The sequence below is a fragment of the Garra rufa genome, chromosome 6, assembly GCF_049309525.1.
Source record: "Garra rufa chromosome 6, GarRuf1.0, whole genome shotgun sequence".
NCBI classification, from domain to species: Eukaryota; Metazoa; Chordata; class Actinopteri; order Cypriniformes; family Cyprinidae; genus Garra; species Garra rufa.
The window spans coordinates 14,609,293-14,636,355 of NC_133366.1; positions in this window are offsets into that span (position 1 = coordinate 14,609,293).

The following is a 27,063-nucleotide window of genomic DNA, read 5'->3' on the forward strand; positions in this document are numbered from 1 at the left end:
TTTCAGCCTCATAGTGGTAAACTAATCAAGTAGATGCCAAAACCAATGACAACCCTTTGAAGGATCACACTGAAGGAGGAGTATTTCATTAAATCAACGCTGATGTGTGGCGCAGACAGGGAAAACAGAGATAAAGCAACACCTAAGTGAATCTTCTCGACAAAAACTAAAAAGTATACATATATTTTAAAGTTCAATACAGACAAATATGCTCGTGTACTAAATATACACACAGTTGTGATTACTTTTTTTGTATAATATATATAAAATATATTTTTGGGGAAAAACGAAACGATAAGCATCATCCTAATCATTTCAAAACCCTTCAAACACTGAATCGTAACTCCAGGATGCAGCTGGATTAAGGATTTTCGTCCGTAATCTCTGGGCACTCCGGCTGTTAAACGGATGCATGCTTGGCTTTGTGTGCCGAATATATTTAGCTCTCTGAATTTCATTCACTGGTGCTCCAAAAGCATCGATTCCTCCCTCTTCACCACCCTCAGCTGGCTGCATTAGTGCCAGCACAAATAATTCAGTTTTACAGCTCTGAGACCCTCCTCAGGGCAAAAGATTAAACCCTTCCACTCCTCAGAGGATCGGAACTGTACACACTTCACAACACACACACACACACACAAAATAAAAGACAAATACACACATTGCATCAGCAACATACTAGATATTTACACTCCAACACTGCCAGATACACACATGCACGCCACAAACAATTACACTTGATTCAGAAACAATTAAATTCACAGGGAGAATTTTCTCCAAACCTCACACTAAGTAAGTGCTCAAGAATATTGTTAGAAACTGCAATTTACTCTAACTATTCATTTGTTTAATTTACCAATAAATCGAGAGTTCCAAGTTTTGTCAAAGTTTGACCAAGATTTCACAAATACTGCTACTACTAACCGAGTGATTTGGTTTGTCTTTTCCATAGATGACCACAAATACATTTCAATTTTTTCATCACTTAAAGCTATTGATGAATTCAGAAATCGTATAGATTCTATTTGGCTTTTTTGCTCATTTTGTTTGACAGACCCTTGTCTAAAGTAAACTTCTTTTGTGTGTCACTGAGAAAAAAAAGGTTTGGTAGAGCATACACTCTTAAAAATAAAGGTGCTTCATGATGCCATAGAAGAACCTTTTTGTCTAAAGGGTTCCATAAAGAACCTTTAACATCTGAAAAAACTTTCTGTTTCACAAAAGGTTCTTCGTGGCAAAAGAAGGTTCTTCAGATTATAAAAAAGGTAAGAAAGAAATTTTTGTGCCAATTACCCCTTGAATAATATTTACAGAATTTACTGAACCTGAGCGCAAGAGAACTGTGAAAGATAAGCGGGTGACAAAACTGTTCCCCGTGCCTCCGAATCACACATGGAATCATAATTTCTTTTCCATCACTCACATTTCTGAGAGTAAAACTCCCTTCATTATTTAATAGCTTTGTGAATTTGGCCCTAATTGTGCTGATGAGGCGGGGAGGAGAGACATCTCTCAATTGATTGCTGAGGATCAAAACAATGCTAATTGGGTTTCTGTAGAGTCTTTGATCATAATTCAATTGAGTGGTCGTAATTAATTTAATGAGAATGAGTCTGACTGTGACTGGAATTGCAGCTGACAGTTTGAGGAAGATGAGGATGATGAAGGGGGCTAAAGAAAGAAAGAGTGAGAAAGACGAGGTGTGCTGCAAGAGTGCTTGAATTTCCATGTTTTTCTCCTGCCTTGTGCTGGTCAAATGTAAATGTACTTGTTGCTTTGCGGAGTGAGGCCCATTTATACAGAGAGATGATTCTAAGGATATACATTATCAGTTTAAAATTGCTCTTCATTAAAATGAATTAAAAGAATTGCTAACCATTTATTTTGCCAACTTTACTTTTGAAGTCACACTGTGAAAATATAAACAAAGCTGCAACTGTGAGATATACAGCTAAAGTCAAAAGTTTACATACACCTTGCAAAACCTTTGAAATGTTAATTATTTTACCAAAATAAAAAGGATCAGACAAAATGCATGTTATTTTTTATTTAGTACTGACCTGAATAAGATATTTCACATAAAATACGTTTACATATAGTCCACAAGAGAAAATAATAGCTGAATTTATAAAAATGACCCCGTTCTAAAGTTTACATACACTTGATTCTTAATACTGTTTTTACCTGAAAGATCCACAGCTGTGTTTGTGTTTGTTTATTTATTTATTTTTTTAGTGATAGTTGTTCATGAGTCCCTTGTTTGTCCTGAACAGTTAAAGTGCCCACCATTCTTCAGGAAAATCCTTCAGGTCCCACCAATTCTTTGATTTTTCATCATTTTTGTGTATTTAAACCCTTTCCAACAATAACTGTATGATTTTGAGATCTATCTTTTTCACACTAAGTACAACTGAGGGACTCATATGCAACTATTACAGAAGGTTCAAACACTCACTGATGCTTCAGAAGGAAACACAATCCATTAAGAGCCATTTAGTACTGCCCTTCAGAAGATACTTAAGATACTTACATGTTTCCCAGAAGACAAAATAAGTTAAATTTACTCTAATTTTCAAATTCAAAAAGTTTTCACCCCCAGCTTATAACAAATAATGAATTACTAGGTACAGTGTACCTATTGTGTTCATCTTGAATTGCTTTTGCTGCTATTAAGGCAGGTATGGTGGTTTAGGTTAGGTTTAATGTTGGGATATAGGCTGAGGTATGTTCAACAGCTGTAACTACAGAAATGAAGATGCAATTACAGGACCGTGTAATAAAATATAAGTACAACGTAAAAATAGCATATACACAATGAGTGCATTGTATCAAATGATTTATTAAAATGTAAGTACATAGTGGTTAAGGACACATTTAATTGAAAAATGTGACCACCTTCTAATTGAATGTTAATGTTAAATCTAGAACCACAGCAAATAACAAAACAAGTAGAAAGTAAGTGCTCTTGCTGCACAGGAAATCTGTAAATGACAAATCCCCAGACGGCGTTACATCAAAACAACCCTGAATCCAAGAGAAAGTGATCCAGACTGTGTTTACCTCTGATACTGTCTGTTTATCTCCCTCTCTTTCCTAATCTGGATATAAACAAGAGTCATGCAAAGTACTTAATAAAGGAGTTGGCTTGCTCCAATATGACAGGCCAAACTAATAGGATTTAATGACAGTCCATTTACATGTCAGTTTGTGATGTTGTGAAAGAATGAGAGGGATAGGGTTGGGGGGGCAGGGAGGAGCGAACGGGGATATTCTGGGCTGCTTTTGACGCTGACAAACGTAATTACATTAGACGGGTTGCGTCTTGGCGGAGTGTTGCAGCATGTATCTGTTTTTAAAAAGAGGGAGCCTCTTTACTCTGGATCTTGTCAAGTCTCATCTCTTGCATCTATCCTCTTAGGTAGAGAGAGCTCATCCGCTTTTGTGCACGTCTCACTCGCCCGCCCGCCCGCTCGCGCACACACCGCTAAGGCCGAACGCCAATTGGCTTCCATTTCTCGATTAGCTTTGATGTCGAAGACGCAGCTCATCTCCAAATGCTTCCATTACTGGTATCACATTAAAGAGGGAGTTCAGCGACGGATCTGAGCGTGGTACACTTTCATGTGCATTCTCTTCATGTGGAATACTTCACCTCTCTCACCGCCACGTGTAATTTCACATCTCTTAGCGCACGCCGTCCCTGCTGCTCTGGAAACTCGGTTCAAATGGAGCAAGTATACTGTGCTTGAGATGAGTGTGGAAGATTGTAAAAGCTGAGCTTCACAGTCTAGCTGCATGGAGAGCAGAGAGAGAAAGAAATGTGATTGGAAAAAACCCCAGAGTTCTCAAAAAATGTCTAGATCAGGGCTTTTCGATGATTAAATATGCAGATTCCCAGAAAACTGCAACTCCAATCTTGTTGTTCGCCTCTTTGTATCATAACGTTTACTGTCCATCCCTCTTGTACCTCCACCATCTCACTTTCTGGATTAACAGCCATTCAAAATTAGTTGAGCATTTGGTTGAGTTGTTGAGTAATGTTATCAGTTTTTAAATAAGTGCAGTTTCTCATTTCTTAACCAATATGAAATTTGAAATCATACACTGGCTAAACAATAGGAATATAGTGTTAATATTTTATAATAATTTATCTTTAATTAAATCTTCAGATTCTATTTGAAGTAAAAGGCAAGAAATATTAATAATCATTCGGCAGGACACAGCCACTGCCACTGCTGCAGAGTATCTTTGCCACTAAAATCATAATTAAATCACTAAATGCATTATTTCAGAATCAAATTACCATAACAAATGCAGAAATGTGTTGCTCTCCAGCACTTTAATTGACTTTTTAAACAGCTGAGTGTCTCTGCAAATCATAGATTGCAAAAGTGTAAGAAATGTAGTTAATCAACAAGACTTGTGAGAACAAGGCCTGGTCAGGACTATCAAAAAGACATCTGATAATCCCAAATACAGCAAAGTTAAACAAGAGGTGTAATAAAGAGAGAAATGATTGATTCTGTCAGACAGACTGTTTTGCTTAGGGTTACAAAAATGCAGAAAAAATTTCCAGTAAATTTCGGAAACATTCCAGAAATTTTGGAAACTTTCCAGGGTTTTCTTCCTGGGATTTTTGGAAAGTTTCCCTTTGCAACCCTGGTTTTGATTCAGAATATGAAGCCACATTTTCCAAACCTTGTTACAAAAGGCTTCCAGATATCTGACATTACCCAAAAATGAACACAACATGAGAAAACGTGTAACATTTCCATTAAATTTTTTTTTCCATTTTTTTTACTGTTATTAATGTAATGCATTAATAATGTACTCTACCATTCAGTATGTTTTTCTGTTTTTTTATTGTTTTTAAAATAAATAAACACTTTTATTAAGCAAGGATTTAGCTTTGCATCAGGATTAAATGAAATCAATTTTATTTTTTCCAAAATTCATTTTTTTTCTGTTTTAATTTTGCTGGACTCTGTTTTTAGACTACACAAAGTTTAACAAATTTTTTTTTATGGCACTATGAAATACATTTTAGTTATTTGTTTGTTTTTTCTTAAAAAAACACTAAATTTTCATTAATTTTCTGCATTCCATTTTAATGGTTTCATTGAATTTTAATGATCAAAATCTTTAATTATTATTTAATTTTTTTTTTTTTTTCCAGAAATACTGTGTTGTACATTTACATTTTCTGCTAAATAAAATCTGGCAAAAAAAATTCTGGTAAATATTCCTTTAAAAAATAATGTTGGTTTTAATAATTGTATTATTAGTACTATCATTACATTTAGTAATATACTTATGTCATAGTTTCTTCAAGTTAAACCAAACTTTTATTTTGACGGGTTGCTGTGAAGACCTTTAAGTTTCTGTTTGTATATGATATGGCGGTATTTTTTCTCAAAAGAAGCAGTAAAATGCTCATGAAGTGACTCTCAGAGCAGTTCTAGAGAGTGTTTATGTGTTCATGTACTCATATATTGAGGCAGAAAAGGCTGAAAAGACCACGAGCGTCACACACATCAGTGTGTGTAGTAAACAAAACCACCAAAATCTGTGCCATTCATTCACACAGAGACAAGCAGAACATGCATGATTCATATTTAAATAGTCTTTATACTTTACAGATACTAGTCCATATGACTTGATTTAAGCGTACTGACCTACTTTTGACTTATTCATCCAGAATTTGGCAATTTCCGCGACATTCTGCATTATACAGTAAATTCCATTCCACTCGTTTTCCACATCACAGAAATCATTGGGACATATAAATACAATTTTTGAAACAGTTCATTTAAATTGTAACAATATTTCACAATATTACTGTTTTACTGTATTATTGATCAAATAAATGAATTGCCTTATACCATGATGAGCATAAAATAATTATTTTTTAAAGCATTTAAAAAAATGTTACCAGCCCCACACTTTTTCATGTATGTACACTATCACATGCATCCCACCAGAAATACTCCTCTCACAGCACTAACATAAAATTAGTTGTTTTTCCATCTCTCCTTTCCTCTTTGTAATTTCCATCACATGTCCTGTAATATAACTTTGATGAGTATACGTTAAAGGCCCTAAACTAATAGCGCTCCTAATACTGGAAAACGGAATTAGACTTGATCGCTCTAATATCATGACGAACATTCCCTCCTCCACCGTCTGTCAATTTTCCTCTGTCCGCTGTGATCGCTAAATTGTCGTTTAGAAGACAAGAAGGGGCCCTAGGGACGGCACAAAAGAAGCGTGGAGCTGACCAGCGCTCAGGTGGAATTGAATTGGAAATCTTCCACAGGGTTGTTAGCATAACAAAAGGCCTTGTTGCTTTAGACAAAAGCAGGCGGTTTAATGTAAAAAAAAATCAATCTCTCAGAGGAGGGAGGTATTGTGCAGGCAGACGTACAGGTGTTCTTCTACCGCTCCTTAATCAAAAGTGTCAAAACAAAGTTGGAAAGTTATCTTTCCTCACGCCAGCAGAAGTGGCACGTGTGTGCATGTGCAAAAGTATTCGCCTATTGTTAGAAAAGCACACAAGATGGGTATAGGTACCAATCTGTGCACACAAGGGAATGTATGAATATACATTATGAATGTATGAATAGGAACTAAAAAGCAGCTTCAGCAAGGCAGAAACTCTAGGGGTTTCACTTTTTATTAAAAAATTACACTATCAAATATATTCGTAACACATCTAAGTGTTTACAGCTGTGGTATATGCACAACAGAGCGACAATTTTTTGGTGGCCTTGGGACAGGCGTCATTTTTCAATTTTCTTTATATGCATTTTAGAAACATTTTCAATAAATGAAGTCGAATGAAGACCTTCAACAAAATAAATCCCACTACCACATTTGATTCAAAGCAAATAGAACAACAGTCTTCACTATTATGACTGCGCACACAAAGCATGGAAAAACTTCATCAGCAAAGAAAAATACTGGGTGAAAACCGAAGGTGAATGACAGGGATTGTCAATCACTAAAAAGGATTGTCCAAACAACACAGATTTACTGCAGCAACATGGCCGGAGCCAGCAACTGACCTCGGTAAATGTTCAAAAATAAAATTTGTTCTCTAAAGGACTAATTTGCTAACTCCTCATATGAGTGTCTGTATGTATAATTAAGTTTAGACAGTTTAGCATTCGTGGTGTGAAAATGATCACCGCGAGACACTGGCAGCCTCTGTGTTGCCAGATCCAGTTTTTCTAAGCATTTTGGACTTGTCTTTTCCATTTAATTTGACACTTTAGAAAGTTAATAAAGTGGGAAATTGCAGTTTAGGGTTAGGAATATCTTATTTGCAAAAGATTTGGACTAATATGGATTATTGTTTGGTTTCTATTTGTTTTCAAGTAATATCTGGCAACACTGCATCTCCAGCATTTAAACTGACATTGATTCAAAAAGCCCACGGCCCACTGTGATATATTATACCAAAAATTCTTCATACAGTGGACTACCAGTAAAATCTATCAAAATTTGGGACCAAAAACTATTCAGACACTTTGACCTGACCATGTTTTGCTTAAGTGTTTTTTCTTTAATTGCTAATGCACACTTTTTACACCACAGACTGGACAAAATTAAGCATTGCTTGGTAACTGTTCAACAAAGTATTGATAGTTGTGTAAATACTGTCATATTAACAGTTGTCTGAATTTTTGGTTGATTGTAATCCATCACATACCTTTCTATTAAAGTTATCTGACATTATCAAGATTAAATTGTTCTGATGCAGTTTAAAGGTTGTATCAGCGATTTCTAGCCTAAAACATAAAGTGTCAATTTCAGCTGACCTTTCTTCACGATCCGCTCGCTGCCTGCCCCATAAATTGTCTGTGAAAAAACCGCGTCTCTCTGGTCTGCCTAGGGTCCGAGATATGCCAAAAAACAATCGGCACTACCAACCTTTCCACAGATAAACAAACAGTGTTCCAACCAATCAGCGTCAGGGGTTTGGTGTTGTGGACTTTCCTACTGGTGCAGGGATGTGAGGGAGGCGGAGCGAAAGTCCACAACACCAAACCCCTGACGCTGATTGGTTGGAACACTGTTTGTTTATCTGTGGAAAGGTTGGTAGTGCCGATTGTTTTTTTGGCATATCTCGGACCCTAGGCTGACCAGAGAGACGCGGTTTTTTCACAGACAATTTATGGGGCAGGCAGCGAGCGGATCGTGAAGAAAGCTCAGCTGAATTTGACACTTTATGTTTCAGGCTAGAAATCGCTGATACAACCTTTAACTCTTCTTCTAATATTTATTACCGTTTTCTAAACTATAGCGAAAAAACTGTGATAGTGTGAGAAATGCTGAAGGTGTCTGAATACATTTTGGTTTGACTGCATATAGCAATGGTTATTAATGAAGACTATAACAGCAATATATGTTGTTGCATTAATAAAAAAATTAACTGATAATATATAGTAAAGTACTAATCAATTCTGATGCAATAAATATGGTATAATTTAACGATGTTCATCAGAACTTAAAATATAAATATGAATCTATTCTAAGAAGGTTGGAAGCTGGAATAAAGGGCAAATTGGGGTAAAAATATTGAGAAAAAGTAAGACAGGAGTTTATGTAAAGAAAATAAAATGTGCAAAAGTTAAGCGAAAAATCATTATGTACATGAAAAAAACCTTAATCAAAAACCATATTATTCATCAAATTTCACTCCAATCAAAATATACAGAGGGGTTTTGTCTCACATAAAAGGTGAATTGAAAATAAAATAAAAATATAAAAAAGTTAGGAGCATGTAAGTCTTGAATCACCAGCTAATAATACAAATATGATGAAATCTATGATGGGAAAAAGTTAGAGGACGAAAATGAACGTCAAGTGGAAATTCCAGCGAGAGATCTGCACTTAAAGGTGTTTGTGAAGATAAGGTGAGTCTTCATTTATCAGCTCACACCCAGCTACGTATTATCATAAAAGTGATTTAAAGGCTCACTAATCCTCTCAAGTTAATGAACATCTTCATTTTTCCAAGCCAGGGAGAGAGGAAGTCGCGGGTGTTAATGCGTGTGTCTATCCAGCAGGTCTGGCAAGCCGTCCCGGTGGGATTGTGTTGCGTGTGTGTGATACCCAGAGAGTATGATGGGTAATTTTCCAAATTACGCCCCTATCGTTCATCCCCATTCACATTCCCACATTCAGTGCATCACCCCTTGCTTTTGTCCCCACAGCCACACATGGATAATTTACCAGTGTTTATGGGCATTAACCTGCACACAAAAAGCTGACTATTCACGGTTGCCACCATCCATAATGCCTAACTACACCATAAATAGTTTGCTGGAGACCCAACTTCTTGTAAAGTGTCTGAAAGCGTTAAATGCTAATGCTTTTGTGTTGAATCGAGCTGGAAGGTGAAGTTAACCGCCCTAGGCTCCCTCCTCCCATTCTGGCCACCCAGTCAGCTGTGTAGGAACCAATGCCCCCTTATTCTCTGGGGAAGTGACCCGTGGGGACTCCATATGCAAACCAGTTGATTAAAAAACAGTTAGCGAGACACTCAGCCAGAACGGTATGCGGCAGGATGGAGAGGGGTTGACGTGGAAACGGGTGTCAAATGACTCTATGCCATAAATCTTTCATATCTCCTTACAGCTTAAAGAATTTCAACTGACTGATTAATGGGCCTGATGAAAATTTAATGATTTGGTATGATGACACTTTCTGAGCAAGTTGCAGGCTCACTCAAGGGCTCCATAAACTTTAGGATGGTCTAAATCTGATATGTTCTTTTGTGTTTTGCGGTTGCCAGATATCACAAGTTCAAATTAAGGTGATAATAAGGTAAATAAACGATAACTGTGAATACATTTTTATTTAGTTAAACTATGACGAAAAATGTTGATGAGCTTTTTTCCATGACTTAAATGATGATGAGACGACAATAAGGTCAATAAACGATAACTGTGACTATATCAACATGCAATATTGTTGATGATAAAAGACTAAATTGTATTTTTAAAAACAATATAAAAATCTCTTTTCCATATTGTGGAAAAAAATAGAAGAAACTGTACAACAATCTCTTTTTATTTTTGTCAAAAAATTATGAAAAATATAATTGTGGACTGCTGTATTGCCTCTACTACACAAGCTTTCAAGTGTGCGGTTGCCAGATATCAAGATTTGAAATTATCGTTAATTTCGGGAACAAAAACTATGACGAAAAATGTTAGTTGATAAGTCTTTTCCCCATGACTAAAACGAGAAGATGATGAGACAACAACAAGGTCAATAACCGAAAACAGTGACTATATCAACATGCAATATGCAACATGCAATGGCGGTTGCCAAATAACAGAAGTTCAAATTAGTGTTAATTTTGTTAACAAAAACTATGATAAGAAATGTTAGCTGAAAATCTCGAAAATCTCTTTTTAATTTCATCGTTGCAAATTGGGTGACGAGGTTGACGTAAATGCATGATACCATGCAAATTCGCATGATGCGTTGTCACACAAACCAATCAGCAAATAACTTACTGACATATTCTGACATGGTTATATCAGAAAATGGAGGAAAGCATTACACAATAATTTTATTCGCACAAGTGACATGAAAAACATTGCATGAGTAATCTAGAGCAATAACACGATGAGCAGTGTTAGGGAAGGTCACTTTTAAAAGTAATGCATTACAATACTGCGTTACTCCCTAAAAAGTCACTTACTATGTTACTGCTTTTTACATTGTTTTCGCGTTGCTTTTTATAAAAAGTTCTATTTTTAGCAAATGTAAAAGCCATTTTACAACAAAAGTTAAATCAATAAGCCTCAGGCTGGAAAAGTAAATTCACGTCTGTACAGTAGAACACAGGAGAAGAAGGTTCAACGCTCACAAGCACAAATGTTTATCTACAGTAATTTTTGCTTATTAGTATGGTTGATCTGGATCATCAAATTATTTCTTATTCTGAGTTTGCATTTCACTATTTTTATTTAGAATAATGAATCTGTTTTTTGTGAGTGAGATGAAATAATGCATGTTCACATTCAATCTAGAACTACATTAAAGGAGTAAAAAAAGTACAGAAAATGTACTCACCCCCTTGTCATCCAAGATATTCACGTCTTTCCTTCTTTAGTCGTAAAGAAATTGTTTTTGAGGAAAATATTTCAGGATTTCTCTCCATATAATGGACTTCTATGGTGCCCCTGAGTTTGAACTTCCAAAATGCAGTTTAAATGCAGCTTCAAAGGGCTCTAAATGATCCCAGCCAACGAAGAAGGGTCTTATCTAGCAAAACGATCGGTTATTTTCTAAAAACATTTACAATTTATATACTTTTTAATCACTACACAGAGTACACACAGAGTTCGACAAGACGAGCATTTGAGGTTAAAAATAAATTGTATATAAATTGTAATTTTTTTTAGAAAATAACCGATCGTTTTGCTAGATAAGACATTTCTTTCCTCAGCTGGGATCGTTTAGAGCCATTTTAAACTGCATTTTGGAAGTTCAAACTCGGGGGCACCATAGAAGTCCATTATATGGAGAAAAATCCTGAAAAAAATCCTGTTTTCCTCAAAAAACATAATTTCTTTACGACTGAAGAAAGAAAGACATGAACATCTTGGATGACAAGGGGGTGAGTACATTATCTGTAAATTTTTGTTCTGACAGTGAACTACTCTGTCAACATAATGTTTACACAGTGTAAACAATGCATCTGTATTTCCAATATTTGAAAAAAAAATAACTTGTAAATTAAAAAGTGATATTACTTTACTAGTTACTTGAAAAAAGTAATCAGATTACGCAACTCACATTACCTGTAATGCGTTATCCCCCAACACTGGCGATGAGTATAATTAAAAATGGCTGAAAAATTAACACTAGAGTGAATGATGAATGATAAACATTTACGATATTCAGCCAGCAATCATGTGTCCTATACTTTTCTTTCTTAGTCTAAAACTGCACCAAATGACCTATCAAACTAATAGATCTTCTTTTTCTTTCATTATTTCCAATCATACCAAAATAGGTGCATAATCAGTAATACAGAGCATAATTCTTCTCCACTTGACATGCTGAAGCCACAGTGTTTGGATGACCATACTGGTGTGGGGATTTGTAATTGCATTGACTGGAACATTCAGTGGATTTTGAGGGTTTTAGCTTGGAATGCTGAATGGCATTCCAGAATTCGTTGGCAAGGGCCCTTGTGCCATGTAAAAATAAACTTGGCTTGGCTGATGCAGGCTGGATTAAGGATTAGGTTTAATTGTTCATTTATGCCATGTAAAGTTGGAGAACCTTCAGCTTTGCCGACAAACACTTCACACACCCAGGTTTACGGTTTCAAAGATCCCAACGTCAAAGATTCACATACAAACCCAGATTATCTTGTCACTTTGATTTGGTAAACCAAGTGAGGTCTGAAGACAGTCCTGCCAATTTGGATTCAAGGCTTACAATTTGATTTAATTAGAAGTACAGCGAAAACTGCGATTAAAACATTGAGAAAATGATTTCAAGTGTTCGCCGTCAAGAACAATGTCACCTTGCGTGGAGTATTAGCGAAATCTGTCCTTCAAATGCAGCAAAGTCTGCTCTGCGTGGTAGGTTATCTTTTGCTAACGTGTAACTAGTGTCCTTGTCCAACTCAAACAAAGAGGCAGACTGGCAGTACGGCCCTCCTTTGACACGATTCTTATGGAATCCATACTTCAAGGCCCGTCCTTCATCATTGTAAACATACACAAAAGAATCACATCATACATTGGAGCTGCAAAATATAGCAGGCTTTCAACCTCAATTACCTCCTCAGGGTTTCTGACAGGGCCAGAGAACGAGAATCAATCTCTAATATATTAACCGTGTTGTCTCACACAAAGATGGACCATTTTTGACATGACAGAGGCCTCATTGGCCCGGCAACAGCTGTGGATGACAAGGGTGACTTTGCATTGGTCTCCATGCCCATCAAGAGCAGATGGTAAGATGCTTCTTAATTCAGTTTCATCTAAACTCTGACGCTGTGCATTCAAATCAGGTTTATCCTATTATAACTTTCTTTACCTGGTTTAGCAGGTAAAGATCTTAATCAAAATATCAAAACATTCTGTATTGTTTCTTTGCTTATGAACTAAAGTGGATTTTCTATGATGCTTTTGCATCTTTTATGATGTTTGAATGCATAAGTTAAATGCATGGAAGAAAAGTTAAAAGGCCTGATGGTAAGTAAATGCATGTCAATTTTCATTTTTGGGTTAACTGATCCTCTATGGTAATCTCAATATCACCTGTTGAGAGAGGCCTCTTGTAATATCGCCGGCTGATATGCAAACAGAGTACAAATCACTTAATACGCAATGTTTCCCAGAAGAATATGCATTAATTGAGGGACAAGTAAATATTGACAAAGGGAAGAGCGGTCACGCTATCTCTCTTCCCTCGTTCTTCTCGCTCCGCTTTCTCTGTCTGTTTCTCTCGGCGTTGGATAATTGGATGCTGACCACATTCACATATTCTCTGGCAGGTGTGTGTGTTAAAGACAAATAGTGGTCTCTCGAAATGAGGTTCCAGCAAATGCTAAACAAACAGACCTCAGCTCCAGAGCAGAGCACATACACGGTCTACTGTTCACATTTGGAGAACTCACTGTTCATGGTCATATGCAAGAGAATCGGGATGATAAGCTCTTCTTTCAAAATGGATTTCATATAAAACAACTTTTTAATTGATACAAATATTCTTGTTGAAAAGTCTCTTGTTCTAAAATGAACATTTCCATGGTCAAGTGATGGACCGGCAAAACGCACACACACACACACAAAAACTTAAAAACATAAAGGCAACAGTTTGCATCCCTTATTTTTGGTTTATTTTTTTTGTGTGTGTGTGCAAATTTAATTTATTTAGGGAAGTTGACTTAATAACTACCATCATTATAACAACGACATATCTACATTTTAAAATACCTGTGTAACAATAATGAAGTTTTTTTTTCAGCATTATTAACCTGATCTAAGAATCTTTCATTATAATTCTAATTTTATTTATTTATTTATTTTAGTTTAGGCCTACTTGAAACTTGATTTTCTTGCAATAAAATAACTAAAATAATAAAGATGCATTACTTGTGTTGCTTAAAATTGCATGTTTTAAAAGTACATAAAAAAATAGATAAATAATCAAGTAAAAAAAACAGCATTACTAATCTGATCTAAGTATTATAAATTTAATTCTACAATTCTAAGAATTTATTCTCACATATTTATTCAAAGCTTTAAACTTTGCCAATTTTTTTTACAAAATTATAGGCCTACTTATAACTTGAAACTTTATTTTCTTAAAAAATATAAACTAATAAAATTAAATAAAATAATGATGCATTACTAGTGTTGCTTAAAATTGCACATTCTTAAAAATACATTTACAAAAAAAAACTAAAAATACAAAAACAACCAATTACTTCTTTCAGCATTATTAACCTGATCTAAGAAATTTTCATTCTAATTCTAATTCTAATTCTATAATTCTAAGATTTTATTTTCAAATATTTATTCAAAGAGGCTCTAAACTCAACAAATATTTGCCAATTTTTTACAAAATTATTTTCAGTTTAGGTCTACTTGAAACTTTATTTTATTGCAATGAAACAAAATAAAATAAAAGTACATTCACAAAAAACATATAATAATCAAGTTTTCCGCATTATTAACCTGATCTAAGAATCTTGAATTCTAATTCTAATTTTTAATATTAAGAATTTATTCTCATATATTTACTCTAAAAAGCTCTAAACTCTACGAATATTTGCCAATTTCTAACTTTTTTTCAGTTTAGGCCTACTTGAAACTTAAAAATAAAATAAAATACTAAAATAAAATAATAAATAAATAAAAAGATAAAGTATTATTTGTGTTGCTTAAATTTGCACATTTTTTAAAGTACATTCACAAAAAAAAAAAAAAAAAATTACAAGTTTTTTTTTTCAGCATTATTAACCTAATTTTAAGAATGTTTCATTATAGTGAGTAGGTGACATTGTTTGACCAATATGGTATGGTCAAAAAATGTGTGTGAACCAGTTGGCTTGACCAGCTGACAATTTGTGATGGTCCAGTTAGTGGAAAAGCACCAATACACAACCATCCCAGCATGATGATGATTATGAGTGTAATTTAGCTGTCCTTACTGGAACAGGTACAACCAAAGAAGAGAAACCATATCCACACCTTAAGATAAAGCCATGCAAGAAAAAAAGACACCAAGCAAGTGAAGGAGAAAGACACACAGAGACAACAAATGCAAAGAAAGACAGAGAGGCCATTCCTCTTCATCACCTTTGATCTGTTAGTTCTCAAAGATCAGAGGGTAAAAGGTGTCAGATCAATCCCTCCTGTTGTAATAGAGCGCGGCAGAAACCTGCTATTTTAAAGAGGGTTGACCACAAACCCAGAAAAAAAGTAATTTACTGTGGGAGAAGAAAGATCAAAAAATGGGTGTGAACTTGTCCATGTCACAGGATTGTTTGCACCAGTATACAGTATGTTTCGAAAAACAACATGCATAAAACAACACGAGAATGAACAGTCTATGGCGAGTAAAAATACAGAGAAAGCAAAAGCATGCAGAGTGTGTGATTGAACCACTCTGTAATAATAGGTTTCCCAATGACTAAATGCCAAAGCCGATTTGTTTCTGTCTCTCATTGCCGTGTGTTTGTATCTGTGCTGTTGATGCCTGGCATTTCGCAGCATTCTGTTTGTGATAATCAGTGCAATGGCACCAGCCAAAAAGACCACAAACGCACAGGCAAACACACAGAGCCAAATAGAGAAATTACATATCAGTCTGGAAAAATTCAGCCACGCATGACTGCCACCAAATATAGGCTATTAGTGACAATATGTGTGTGTATTGACGTATGAGCATGTAGACAAGGAATAGTGAGCAATAAAACATGCTTAATTTCAGGCTTTATTCTTGAAATATTTTGACTTTATTTTTGAAACATTTCGACTTTATTCTCAAAACACTTTTGACTTTATTCTCATAATTTTGACTTTATTCTCAAAACATTTAAACTTTATTCTCATGATTTTGACTTTATTCTCAAAACATTTAAACTTTATTCTCATGATTTTGACTTTATTCTCGAAATATGTTGACTTTATTGTTGAAATATTTCGACTTCATTCTTGAAACATTTAGACTTTATTCTCCAAACACTTCGACTTTACTCTCGTAATTTTGACTATTCTCAAAACATTTCAACTTTATTCTTGTAATTTCGACTTTATTCTCATAATAATATAAATTTTTATTCTCTAAATATTTCAACTTTATTCTTGTAATTTCGACTGTATTGTCTAAATTTCGATTTTATTCTCATAATTTCAACTTTTGTTCTCTAAATATTTCAACTTTACTCTCTAAATATTTCGACTTTATTCTCTAAATACTTCGATTTTATTCTCATAATTTCAATTTTTATTCTCTAAATATTTCAACTTTATTCTTGTAATTTCGACTTTATTCTCTAAATACTTCAATTTTATTCTCATAATTTCAATTTTTATTCTCTAAATATTTCAACTTTATTCTTGTAATTTCGACTTTATTCTGGAAATATTTAGACTTTATTCTCATAATTTCAATTTTTATTCTCTAAATATTTAGGATTTATTCTCGTAATATTTTGACTTTATTCTCGTAATTTCGACTTTATTCTAAAAATATTATGACTTTAATCTCGTAATCTTAGATTTTTTTAAATATATTATTATTATTTTCTTTCTTTTTTCCAGAATTGTTGTGTATTTACATTGTTCTGCTAAATAAAGTCTGGTAAATAATTTCTCTGATAAATATTTCTTTAAAAATAATATTTTAATAAAAAAATGTTTAGTAGTACTATCTTTACATTGAGTAATATATTTCTGTCACTGTTTCTTCAACTTAAACCAAACTAATATTTTGACGAGTTGCTGTGAAGACCTTCAAGTTTCTGTTTGTATTTTATATGACCATAGTTTTACTCAAAAGAAACAATGAAATGCTAATGAAGTGACTCTCAGAGCAGTTCTAGAGATTATGTGTTCACTTACTCATATACTGAGGCGACAGAGGCTCAAAAGACAGCGAGCAACACAGGTGCTTCAGTATGTGTGCAGTAAACAAAACCGCACATCTGTGCCATTCATTCACACAGAGACCTGCAGAACAATCAAGATTCATATTTAAATAGTATTTTTGTGGCTTAATATTCACAGACACTATCTCATTTTGACTTAAGTGTACTGACCTACCTTTGATTTACTCATCCAAAATTTGACAAATTCCCTAACATTATACAGTAAATTCCTTTTTAATGACTGGATTCTATGATTCCGTCCGAGTAAAGATACATAGTTCCTATTATATAAAACAAATTAAAAAATTTAAATTAGCCATTAACTCTTAGTTTTAGTCAAAGCATTGTGTTTTTGTGTGCACATCAGTGTTGGGTGTAACGCGTTACAAAGTAACGCGTTACTGTAATAATATTACGGGTAGAGACTCGTGTGTGTGTGTGTGTGTGTGTGTGTGTGTGTGTGTGTGTGTGCGGGATGCGGGAAATTAAAATAAATCGCGGGACTCCCGCAATATAGAAATATCTAAACATAAAATATCTTAAAAACAAAAAAATGTTATTCATCTATTGCACAAAAGCAGCAAGAACAACATATATGATTAGTAAGCGCAAGAATAGGAATTTCGATTTAAAATCGAATGTTTTAAAATGTAGCCATCTGCTGATTTTTGGAACGCATCGCCAATCAATGGTGTTTAAGATAGAATTCACTCACTGCTCAAAAGTTTTGAACAGTGCTGAATATTGCGTGCTTACGAATCACAACACACAAAGTGTAGACATTTATGAAAAATGAATTGTGCATAATATCTACTGTGTTATAAGAGCTTTATGAGATCGCGTATGCACTGAGATGTCAGCTTTAAAGGAGCTTTGTTTGTTTGCATTCTGCCGTGGATGCACGCAGTAGGTCATGTTTGCTTTTTTGTTAAGAATAACAGTGGTTTGTGTAAGAAAAAAAGTAACTAGTAATATAACTAGTAATATAACTAGTTACTTTCTCCAGGGAGTAATAAAGTAAAGTAAGGGATTACTATTTTTGAAAGTAATATGTAATATGTAATATATTCCTTTTTTGAATAACTAACCCCAACACTGGTGCACATGAAACTACTTTGCCTCCAGCGGCTCTTAAATAAGTGTTTGTACATTAATTAGCCTGATGAAGCACACTTTCTAATGGGTTCTGACACACAAGAGCACCACTGACCCTTCTGACTGTTGCCTTAGGCCTCATCAGCCATCTTTCTGAGACACACACACAAACAAACAAACACACACACACACACATAAAATACCCCACCTCCGCCCTGGCATCATGCCATCCGTATGCCCCAGGGGCTGCTGGGAGCTTAGCGATACTAAACACAGACAGAGCAAACAAAACACTGGCACCAGGTGGCAAGACCCGCACTGATCCCAGATCAGCTCAATTCACCAAACCATTCTGTTGCATTTAAACCAAAAAACACAAACTGACTTCAGAACAGCATTGAAAACAGTAGTCTTCTCTTTCTTACACAGCTGCAACAGCTATTATACACCATATTGAGTCATCAGCGTATTGCCGCTATGCTCTGGAAAGACAGAGAGGGCTCTGGGGAGCCACTGAAAGAGAGCGAGGCCTTCAAATGCTGATTATTTACCTCCTAATTGAAACGCTGATGGAGGGATGCCGATCTCCTCCTTCCCTGGAGCGTCTGCCCTAGTGATAGCTGGATAATTGATTTCAGCGAACGCAGGTTAAATGTGACACACGGGGGTTTTAATGAAAATCTGGAGACCGCAAGTCATTTATCATCTGCTAGTGAGAAAAAAAAAAGTGGGGAAAAGGAGGTGCCGGCTGTTGACAGTTTGGAGAGGATGAGAGAAACAGTTTTAGGTTTTAGGGAAGCAAAAGAGGAAAGTAAAATGCACACATTTAAAAAGTATGCACATATAAGTTGTACAAAGATGTATAGAAGTCTATGACATTATTAATTTTTTCTATTAAGAACTGAAAAATACGTTTATGTTGATAAGAAAGTGTTTTAATTTCTGAACTGAAATTTGATCTGAAATTAATTTTAAAATTTTGTGAGGCTTACCAATAACAATGTTAATACGCAAAATGTTTAAAAAAATTAAATAGTTTGGTAAATTGTTTTAATTTCTGAACTTAAATTCATTTAAAAATTTTGTGAGGCTTACCAATAACAATGTTAATACACAAAATGTTAAAAAAATTAAATAGTTTGGTAAATTGTTTTAATTTCTGAATTTAAATTCATTTTAAAATTTTTTGAGGCTTACCAATAACAATGTTAATATACAATATGTTTAAATAATTTAAGTAAATAAAAAAACAGATTTTGGCACAATTAGTTTGGTATAGTGTTTAACTATTATTTATTAAAAAACATGCTGCGAAATTACTTTAAAAAAATATTATTTGTAGTTTGTCAACAAATCAAAGTTAGGGTGGTGTAAACAACATAAAAAAGAGAATAAATAATCCAGAAGAAAAAATAATATTTATTTTCTTAAAAAAAAAAAGGAAAAATATGTTTTAATATAACAATATACCGTATGTTCGAAAACTTATATTACTTGATGGTTACACCACCTTACAGTTAAAATAATATAAAATAATGAAATAAAATAATAAAAAAGAAAGAATAATTACTTGTGTTGCTTAGAATTGCACTTTTTCAAAGCACATTCACACACACACACACACACGCACACACGCACACACACACACACACACACACACACACACACACACACACACACACACACACACACACACACACACACACACATACACACACACACGCACACACATACACACACACACACACACACACTCACACATATACACACACACAAAATATTTAAGTAAAAAACAAAACAGCATTATTAACCTGCTTTTTCATTATAATTATAATTATAATTTTTAACTTATAATTTATTCTCACATATTTATTCCAAGAAGCTCTAAACACTATGAATATTTGCCAATTTAAAAAAAAAAAATTCAGTTCAGGCTGAACTTCTGTTTAAAATTTACCTTTATTTTCTTGAAATAAAATTAAATAAAATTAAATTTACAAATAAAATAAAATAGCATTACCCATGTTTCTTAGAATTGCACATTTTCAAAAGTACATTCACAAAAAAAAACAATAATCAGCATTATTAATCTGATCTAAGAATCTTTCATTATTATTCAAATTCTAAATTTATCATTTATTCTCGCACATGTATTCTAAGAAGCTCTAAACTCTATGAATAAAAATTTAACACTTTTTTTTAGTTCAGGCCTACTGAAACTTTGTTTTCTTGCAATAAAATAAAATAAAATAAAATGATGCATAACTTTTCATTTAATTTAACGTTTTAAATTAAATCATATTAAAATATAAAAAAAAAATGTATGAAACTAACTTCATTGGCACATTTCTAACTGTGCAATCATCATTAACATGCCAAGATATTGTGTTTATTAGAGGTTTAGAACAAATCACAGTAGCTGCTTCACTCCTTTTAAAAACATGCAATTACTATGTATACATTTACACTCATTTAAACTATAGTGACAGAGACAACAATGGTGATAACCTCTGTCCAGTCAATGTGCTATGGCATCACATATTTACAACAAACATGCACTGGCTCAGCCATCATGCCTAGCATGTGAACAGCACATGAATAATTATTACCTTTATCTTGGGAATTTCTGTTTTTCTCTGATCATTGTATCTAATGTGAATAAAAGGGACACTGAAAAAATAGACATAAAATCCAAAAGACCTTGAATAAATGAAAAGGTCCTTTACCTTTCTTCAATACATCGCGCCCTACCCCCTCTCTCATTTCTCAGTTTTATTTTGCAGTATGGTGTTTACATTTAAAAAAATAGTATAAGTGTCATTCTTTTGATTTCTTTTAATGCACCAACACAAACAAAAAATAATTAAGATTTGACCAGTGGAATTTACGTTTTTCAATTTAAATAGCTTTTCATATTTCTACCCTCAGTGGTAAAGGAAAGGAAATGAATGTCCTTAAAAAATGCATTCAAGGGCAGTTACACTTTTTTTGTCTGAGCTGCTATATACTGAATATCTAATGGATATGCTATTTGAACTGTAAACGCAGGAATAAAAATGTTTAAATCTACTTTATCTCATTTACTTTTAAGTACTTATGGATATGAATCCAAATATTTTCCGAATTGTACTGATATATTAATGCATGCATTAGCAATGTGAAAAGATAAAAAAGGTGAAAGAGATGGAGTGAGAGAGAGAGCTGAGTCTCGCAGATGGACTCATATTACACTGGATTGCCTGTGAATCCATCAGGACACCTTAATTGCTGTGCAGCCTGCAGGGTTGCACTTGAAGTCTTTAAATTGTCCATTTTTTCTATTGGGGTCATGTTAAAGTGCACCCCCAGGCAAATGGGCAGGATGTCAATGGTTCCCCCGGCACAAGCCTGCTGTCTCGTTGCCTCTTGATAGACTTGCAATTACACACTGCATCGCTCACTGTCATTTCATGCCCTTTTACTCATTACTACATCATCCTTCACCGTATCATCATTAGTTAGTACGACTGCCGATTTTCACCTCAGTTCTCCGATGACTGCTTCCGCAACCTGTTTGTGAGGATGCTCAAACACAATTAATAAACAAACTAAATATAGAAACATTTTAAAGGAAATAAATCATTTTATCACATCGCACTATGTGTGTGTTTTAGTCATTACATGGCCTTGTGTCATTGTGTGTGTTCTGGACAATAACCCCCTGCGCAATCAATGGCCACACCATTACCCATGATTCAGCTGCCTGCTGCCACGGTGAAATCTGCATAATGGCTAGTCATAGTATGTCAAAGGAAGTGTTGACCCCTCTCCATGGTTCTCACCCCTTCTGACCAAAGAATTTCCATGACTTTTCCAGTTGCTTATTAAAAAGGATTTTAAAAAAAGCAAAAAGTAAATGCAGACATTTCCATGGTATTTAAGATTTCCATTACTTCCACAACTTTTCCTAGTTGCTTATTAAATAATTACAAAAGCTTATTTGTGACCCTGGACCACAAAACCAGTCGTAAGTAGCACGGGTATATTTGTAGCAATAGCCAAATATACATTGTATGAGTCAAAATGATTTTTTTTTAATGCCAAAAATCATTTGGATATTAAGTATCATGTTCCATGAAGATATTTTGTAAATTTCCTACTGTAAATATATCAAAACTTAATTTTTGATTAGTAATATGCATTGCTAAGAACTTCATTTGGACAACTTTAAAGGTGATTTTCCCAATAATTCGATTTTTTTGCACTCTCAGATTCCAGATTTTCAAATAGTTGTATCTCGGACAAATATTGTCATATTCTAACAAACCATACATCAATGGAAAGCTTATTTATTTATGCATAAATCTTAATGGACCCATATGACTGGTTTTGTGGTCCAGGGTCACATTTATTATTTAATAAGAATATGCATCTGATTAAAACAATGTTTTTTTTTTTCCTAAGTGATTTAATTAATTTCCATTACTTAACTTAGTCCTGGAAATCTCAATTTGAAAACTGACATTCCAGATTTGATATCTCTTGCTCTCTTAAGCTATGACAACAGGACATATGCCATTTTTTAAAAATACAGTATACTACTTCCTACCTTTTTAAGCACTTTTGGGGATGCATGATGTTGGATTTTTGCCAATATCCGATATACCAATATTTTTCAGCTCATTTTGCGGATACTGCAACCGATATATTTCTTTTCATGTAGAAACAACACTTTTCTTTTGCAAAGATTACTGAAACATTTTTTATTTTGGTTAGTTTTGAGCAAACACTTAGTTCTTAGAACTAAAAAAACAATAATAAAATCATTTTTATAATGTTAAGTTTAGTTTTGTTTTGTTTTTAGGCAGATGTAGTAACCTTAACATTACCTGTGTCATGTCTGTGATTTTTATTCTTGTAGGCTATTAGTTTCTGAAATGTAAAATTAAAATGGATTTGTGATTTTATGATATCAATTACTGCCTTATTTACTTTGTTTAAAATGTAAGCCTTTATCGGCCAAATATGATAATGTTCCAATAACACTGTGCATCCCTAGTGCCAAAAGTTTTAACTTGTTAGAAATGATCAGTTGATTAACAAATTGGTAACACTTTACAATAAGGTTCATTAGTTAAGACTAGTTAACTACCTTAGTTAACATGAACTAAGAATGAACAATACTTCTACAACATTTATTATGCAATGTAAACTAACATGAACTAAAAATGAACAACTGTATTTTTATTAAAGGAGTAGTTCACTTTCAGAACAAAAATCTACAGATAATGTACTCACTCCCTTGTCATCCAAAAAGTTTATGTTTTTCTTTCTTCAGTCGTAAGGAAACTATGTTTATTCAGTAAAACATTGCAGGATTTCTCTCCATATATTGGACTTCTATGGTGCCCCTGAGTTCCAAAATGCAGCTTCAAAGGGCTCTAAATGATCACAGCCGAGGAAAGAAGGGTCTTATCTAGCAAAACGATGGGTTATTTTCTAAAAAAAAAAAAAAAAAAAAAAAATTACAATTTATATACTTTTTAACCTCAAATGCAAGTCTTGTCTAGCTCGGCAAGATGATCATTTGAGATTAAAAAGTATCTAAGACCCTTCTTCCTCGGCTGGGATCATTTAGAGCCCTTTGAAGCTGCATTTAAACTGCATTTTGGAAGTACAAACTCGGGGGCACCATAGAAGTCCATTATATGGAGAGAAATCCTGAAATGTTTTCCTCAAAAAACACCATTTCTTTACGACTGAAGAAAGAAAGACATGACCATCTTGGATGACAAGGGGGTGAGTACATTATCTCTAAATTTTTGTTCTGAATGTGAACTACTCCTTTAACTAACAAAGATAAATAAATAGTGTAAGTCATGTTAGTTAACACATTAACTCATGTTAACAAATGACACCTTATTGTTAAATGTTACCAACAAATCAATAGATTCTTAGAATTTATTCAAAGTTATTTAATATTAGCATTTATGTTTGACTTTATGTGTATGGCAGTGATGGAAATCTAAACCGTTCTTTATGTGAACGAAGTTGAAATTTGCTGCTATCAAGCATCAGCAGGTGACAGACATAGCCTTTCCGTGATGCAGTGGGTAACAGTAATAAACATGGAATATTTAGCCCGTCCTCAGTGTTTGTACAACTGCCCCAGGTTGCCAGATCCCCATTAGCATATTTGGGCTTTGGTCTTTGTTTTACTTTGACCTGTATAATAAATGTCACATCCACAACACAACAAATCAAACGTTTGTTAATTTCCCTGGCTTTCCTCTGCAGCTGCGGGCTCCCATTGTGCCACCAGTTTTTAATTAATGTGATAAGTAATACTTGCAAGGCAGCAATGTGCTTTTTTTCCCCTCTTTTGCTTTTTAATTGGGTGGGCTGAGAGGAAGGAGGGGACACAAGCAGGGCTGAGGAGGGGGGCTCCGAGCAGTTTTTAGAAAGTAAACAAGAGTAAATCTAAGCCATCGAATGTTGTCCTTTTACCTGAGGAGGTAGAGATACGCAGACAATGAGCCTGACATGATTTCCTGTGGTATTGTGTAAACTGATACGCTCAGAATTATGTCTCATAATCTAGAGGCGTTTAAACAAGGGCTCAAAATGCTTACAAAGAGCACAGAAGCTCAGTCACACACACACACACATATACGCTCACAGTCTTGAAGAGACAGCTGACATTTTCCCTCCCCTAAGAGCTTCTCTCCACAACACTCGTCCTCATTTCATTTTACACACACACACACACACACGGCCCGCCATATTTCACTCTGCACTTACTTTATGTAGCTTAAAAAGAATCTACAACGATTCTCATGGGCAGAAAATGCACATATACAACAATTCACCTATTTGTCAGAATTAAATAGAAATAATGCTAATAAAATCAATTAAAAACGTATATTTAAATATACGTTTAAATCAGTGGTTCTCAGCCTTTTTAAATCAATTTATATGGGACAAAGACATTAAGAGATTTACAAAAGTGATTTTATGTCCATTGAAAGCACATCTAATGTAAGTAAAGTGGCTACTTTTAGGTTTCAAATAAGTTTTTGGAGAATAAAATGTCAACATTTGGTTGAAATATTGTTACATTCTTATTCTGACTTGCACATATTAAAATATATATATATATATATATATATATATATATAAGAATAAAGGAGCATATCAAATTTTATTGTGTTTTAGCTGAGTAAAAAATTCTTACTGACAAATGGGCAAAACCTATGATAGTGGCAAATGTGAAAAATGTAGAATTACAAATAATTAGTATTTGGGGTGAAAGTAATTCATCTTTTAATATGTCATAAATATGTCTTCTGTAAATTAGGGAAAAATGTATGATATTTATTTTTTGCTCAGAAAAACAAAAACAAAAATGCAATTCAATTAAACAGAAAACTTTTTAATATATTTTTTTTGACAAACAACAACTTTTTAAAGCAGTATTACACTTCTTATTTTATGCTTAAACCCTTTGTCGTCTTTGACCCATATATATATTTATATTTATTATTATTATTATTAGTAGTATTAGTATTTCACAAAATGAATAGCTGATAATTAATATACATTAACATTGTTAACATTAGCTTTTGAGGAAGGAATAAAATAAACATGATCTTTATTGTATGTTTTAGCAATTTGAATAAGTTTGATTATTTTAATACCTAATAATATCGGTAAAACTTTACAATAAGGTACAAATACATCGTATGGGACAAAATTATTGATTTTGCTTTTATGACAAAAATCATTAGGATATTAAGTGAAGACCATGTTCCATGAAGATATTTTGTACATTTCCTACCATAAGCATATCAAAATTTAATTTCTGATGAGTAATATGCATTGCTAAGAACTTCATTTGGACAACTTTAAAGGCGATTTTCTCAGTCTTTGCACCCTCAGATTCCAGATTTTCAAATAGTTGTATCTTGACCAGATATTGTATTAAGTTTGACCCTTATGACTGGTTTTGTGGTCCAGGGTCACATTTGTTCGTTGTTTGTTAAGTGTAAATTACCATAATATTTATATAAATTACGATACAATATTAATTCAAATCATTTAAAGTTATCCTTTGACCCCCCCTAGGAAATTTGCTATGGGGCCCCGGGCCCCTGGTTAAGAACCACTAGTTCAAATGATGATGTAAAAGGTAGCGCCCACTGGAGGCAAGGAAGAGATGTTCACTTCAGAGAAACCTCATGTCCTCTCAGATTAAACAAAAACACTGAAGAATATTGAAGAAAGATGTAGAAGAAAAATAACACAGGAACTAAAAAAGACATTATATTGCCCATATATATTTGGTGGTACGTTAAACAAACTGGTCCACTGGTTGAGTCCTGTTGAGAGCTCCTCTTTAATAACAGAAAAATGCCTCAGCAAGAGTCACTCCATGGCTGGAATCACCACTTCTGACAAACAACGGCAATTATCAAACTCTGCACAAACTACCACCGATCTCTCTTCAGGTAGGGTTAGAAACAAGTGTCACCCACTTATCAGGAGGGCTGTTGATCACAACCACAAATCACTGAAGAGGAAGAGGAGGACTCACCCAAAAAACAGATTAGTGCTGCAGAACTAGTACTGTAGATTGATGCATTGGAAAGCCCAAACAATACAGAGGGGAAATCAGATGGGTGGAATGGGTTTAAATGTAGTATAAATGTGTTAAATAGAGCCTGCGCTCATATTGGAAGATAAAAGCATAATCCAATTAGCCTAAATATTTAACAGATAAACACGCAAAGGACAAGGGATGTGGAGACCTTTATGAATGACAGGCTTTTGGGTTTTCCATAAATCAAGTTAAC